This window comes from Vigna unguiculata, chromosome 11, assembly GCF_037176805.1.
Source record: "Vigna unguiculata cultivar grain cowpea cultivar isolate G323 ecotype 2 chromosome 11, ASM3717680v1, whole genome shotgun sequence".
In the NCBI taxonomy this organism is placed as follows: Eukaryota; Viridiplantae; Streptophyta; class Magnoliopsida; order Fabales; family Fabaceae; genus Vigna; species Vigna unguiculata.
The window spans coordinates 28,192,733-28,197,285 of NC_140802.1; the positions used below are offsets into that span (position 1 = coordinate 28,192,733).

Consider the following 4,553-nt stretch of genomic DNA (forward strand, 5'->3'; position numbering starts at 1 on the left):
TAGTAAATAACCTCACTTTCAGTAACTACACTGGTTTACTTTTAGTATTATAATAACTGGATGTGAAGAAAAATTATCAAATGTTTTAAATGAAAGATAAAAGTTTATTTAAATTTCTTAACTAAAACTCAAACCCATCTAAAATAAAGCATTTTCGTTTAGCACTGTGAAAGAACCGATCAAAAGCAAGAAAAAATAACAAATTTTCAGACAAAAATGAAAACTATGTTGACTAGAAAATAGTATGTTTTTACATGCTTAGTTTTTTTATTTTATTCCAGTCTTCGAGAGTTCTCCCAATAAAATCTAAAATTTTCCTTTTTCTTTTACATTACCAGTGTTGTTTTCTCCACTAATAAAACAAAAAAAAATTAAATAAAGAAGGGATATGATTCTGCACAAAAGTGATCTTTTTTGTTTGTTTTATGAGATGGGTATTACTTCCTACACCCTATCATTTTCTTTCTACACCCTATAATTTATTTTATCAATTTCAAAATTCATTTTCAAGAATATAATAAACCATTTCGAAAATCTTATTTTGGAAAACAACAACTCCCTTCTCTTACGGAAAACATTCTCCAGGAAGTGTTTGATGGGGTGGGAGGTTAAATTTGGAGTGGTGCTGTAACACTGCTATATAAATTTCAACAAATTTATCACCAATATAACGGTAACAGTGCTAGGAAAATAAAATTGGGTAAACTCTGTATTCAGATGTCAAGTTCAACATTTTGTATTCTTTAATACAATATTATTCATCACCTATTCTATTTCTCCCCCTCATGTAAACTTACATCATTAAGGTGACACGTGACGAAGTCTGAACTTGTAAATCATTTACTTAAAAGTTCTTCTGGGCAAAAACTTCATAAATAGACCTGCAATATTTTCTCATGAATGAATTTTTGGATGTCTATATCATCCTTTCAATTGAACAATATACTATTGTCTTCATATATGATTGTTGATTCCATCTTTGTCGGGGATAGTCACAAGTTTCTTACACATGTTGAATTATAGACCTTAACCAAACATATTCACAACTTTCCTCGTAATTCTGTATAATTAAACGATGTTGCTACTATGGTTTGTTTCATATACCTTCATGAAACCATTGTGTTACCACATGTGAACAAACATCTTGTTTGTGATCAACCATTGACATTGTGAGAATATGTAAAATAACATGCATATACATAACCCATTGGTCTGAATCTGAATAATTTGGATGGAATAAGCTCATATTCGTAGTACCCTTAAAGTAACGAAGTATATGTTTTACTCCAAACCATTTTCTTCTTGTAGTTGAAGAACTATATCTTGCTTAACAAATTTACAGCAAATGCAATATTAGATTGAGTATAATTCGCAAGATACATTAGTGTTTCTATGATACTAAGATATGGTGCTTCTGGACCAAGAAGATCTTCATCATTTTCTTGAGGTCTAAGAAGAGTCTTTATCAATATCTAATGACCTCACAACTATTGAAGTGCATAATAGACATGACTTGTCCATTTAGAACATTTTAAGCACCTTAATTATATAAGCTTCTTGATGTATAAAAATAACTTTATTTAAATACTCAATTTCTAATTTCAAATAAGACTTTGCCCTTCAAAGATCATTCATCTCAAATCATTTTTTTGAGTAATTAATTGTCTTTGTGAGCTCATTAGGAGTTCCAACGATGTTTATGTTATCTACATAAACAATAATTATGACAAATTCATTTTTGGATCTTTTCATATAAATACAAAAACAAATAGGATCATTTATATATCCTTCTTTTAATAAGTACTCAATAAGACAATTATGCCACACACGTCCTGATTGCTTTAATTAATAAAAGAGCATGTTTTAATTTTATTGAATAGCCTTCTTTAGAATTTGTCTTGTTGGGAAAATAAAATCCTCCAAGGATTTTCATATAAATATAATTCTCAAAAGAACCGTACAAATAGGTTGTAACATCATCCATTAAATGTCAATGCAAACCTTGTTGTGCAACTAGGATAATCGAATATTGCAATGTTGTTGCATCCAATACTAATGAATATGTTTATTTTACAAATCAATACAAGGTTTTATGAACAACCTTGAGCAACTAATTGTGCTTTGTATCTAACAATTTCATCATTCTTAATTTGATTTTTGCGCAAAAATCCATATGTACCCAACGGGTTTCACAACTTCAGGTGTGCGAACTATATGTCCGAAAACCTTTCGCTTAGTAAGCAAATATAATTATGCTTCTTTGCATATTTTTATTTTGGCCAATCTTTTCTTTGTCGGCAATCTTCAATGATCATTGCTTATTGATCCTCATTGTCATTCATAGCATTCATCGCTATGTTATAAGTAAAAGTTTCGTCAATGTTAACTTCATTTTGGTTCCATATTATATGATTCATGACATAATTTATTGAGATCTCATCATTTTCAATAATTTTAAGTATCTAAGGTTCTTTTGGAATCGAATCATTAATTATGTCAAATGAATCTTTTAGGATTTCCACCTTTTCGATCAGGTCATCTTGAATTTTAGCTCCCTTTCTCATTCAAGAGTTTTTATCTTTGGAACCAATAGGTCTATCACGCTTCAAACGTGTCCACATGAGTTTTTCAACCCTTTTTTTTTCACATCATAATAATTGATCATGTCAAACAAGGCAAACATTTTGAATTGTAAACTTTTGGTTTACCATGACATGCATTTCAATTGTACTAATAAACTTGTAGTACAAACTATAAGAGAATGTTGATAATTTCTCCAATACACTTTCTTTTTCAACTCAATCATAGAGATATAAAGATATTTCATATCTTTTCATTGTTTGTCTCAATATAATATCCATTTAGACAAATATCATTGAAACTTAATAAGTTTCTATTCAACTTCTTGGTAGAAGTATAATAACTCTTCTAGAGTCTTCAAATATATTTGTAGTACTATAAATAATACTAACATTGATGTCTCGCAGTATCAATCAAGAGAAAAATTTATTACTCTTGAGAATTGTATAAGTTGTTGCACTATCAATAAGACACATATCTTTTGGTACTAGTGCAAACATTCGTTTATCATATAAATGTAAATATCAATATGAGATTTTTTTTAACACTCTCATAATCAATGAGGTGATAAATGCTTCCATTTGCTTTAGTAAAGAAAATAATAATATCAAGATGAGTAGCATCCATATGGCCATAATCAGAATCACCATCTTCATAAACAAAGTGTGTTTCTATGTTCTTCTCATTATTTGTAAGATGCTTTGGTGTACAATAAGTACAACTCAAATGACTTTTACCATCATAATGATAATATATACTTTCATCTTTTTGTCAATATTTTCACATTTTCCTTTTCCCTTTTTCACATTATTGTGCCACTTCTGCTAACAAAATGTATCTTTGAAATTTTCTTTATAACCATGTCCATAATCAATATCACGATCATGAAAATACAAATCAAATGTTGCTGCATTCACTTCTGGGAATGAAGTAGAACCAATTTGGACAGGTTTCATGATTTTCTATCAAAAACTCATTGCTTTATTCAGTCATACAAAGGCATTAAATAAATTCATAATATTTATTGTTGCATTCACTTCTGGGAATGGGGCAGATTAGGCAGATGTCATGAATTTTCATCAAAAGCTTTATTGCTTTGTCTCGCCAGCTATACATAGGCATGAAATAAATTCATAATATTTGTGAAATCTCTTTTCACAATATTTTTATCTCATGAGCAAATTAGTTGTTAAGATGCTTTATTTCTTTATTTAATGGTATCCCAATATCCATTGCATCTAAATGTATTTCAACCTTTAAAATCCAATATAAGGAATTCTTCCTTATAGTATCAAGGGTCACAAATTCAAATTTTGCAACGTTTCGCGTGTTTAGAACTAGCACATAAAATAATAATATTAATAATAATAATCATCATCATCTAAATAATAATAATAATCATCGTCATAATAAAAATAAAAATAATAAGACAGAGATGAAAATTGATACAGTCAAATAATTCTTATCACAAGAGAGGATTAATATAAGGTAAAATTATAAATTGAGAAAGGATTAGAAAGAGCCTGGATTGAGACACATAGAGCACTACCATTAGAGAGTAAAAGCTTCCACTAGTCCTCAATTGGTTGGAGCATCATGCTGATAACATGTTATGAAATAAAGCGAACAACAAAGAGAAGAAACAATAGAGAATAGAGAATGAGAGAATATGGACCAACTCATTTGTGTATTATTATTGATATTTATAGATACAATATGTAATCCATAAAGGAAACAAATCAACTTAGTTAATACAAATATTTACAAAAAGAGTAATGAATCATATGAGTAAATGTATCAAATCAATGGACAATCATTAATTCAAAAATGTGTAGTATTAACCATAAAGTGAGCTGGGTTGGGTTTTAACAATCAATTTTAAAACATACGTTAAAATAAATGGAGATGCGGGGTATCGATCCCCGTACCTCTCGCATGCTAAGCGAGCGCTCTACCATCTGAGCTACATCCCC

General features: G+C 29.3%; 1 non-coding gene across 1 annotated transcript; it reads right to left on the minus strand.

The window, feature by feature from the left end:
* Positions 1–4,480: 4,480 nt before the first annotated feature.
* On the minus strand, positions 4,481–4,553 carry TRNAA-AGC (transfer RNA alanine (anticodon AGC)). Its single transcript has one exon. It is a non-coding gene; the product is annotated as a tRNA-Ala (tRNA).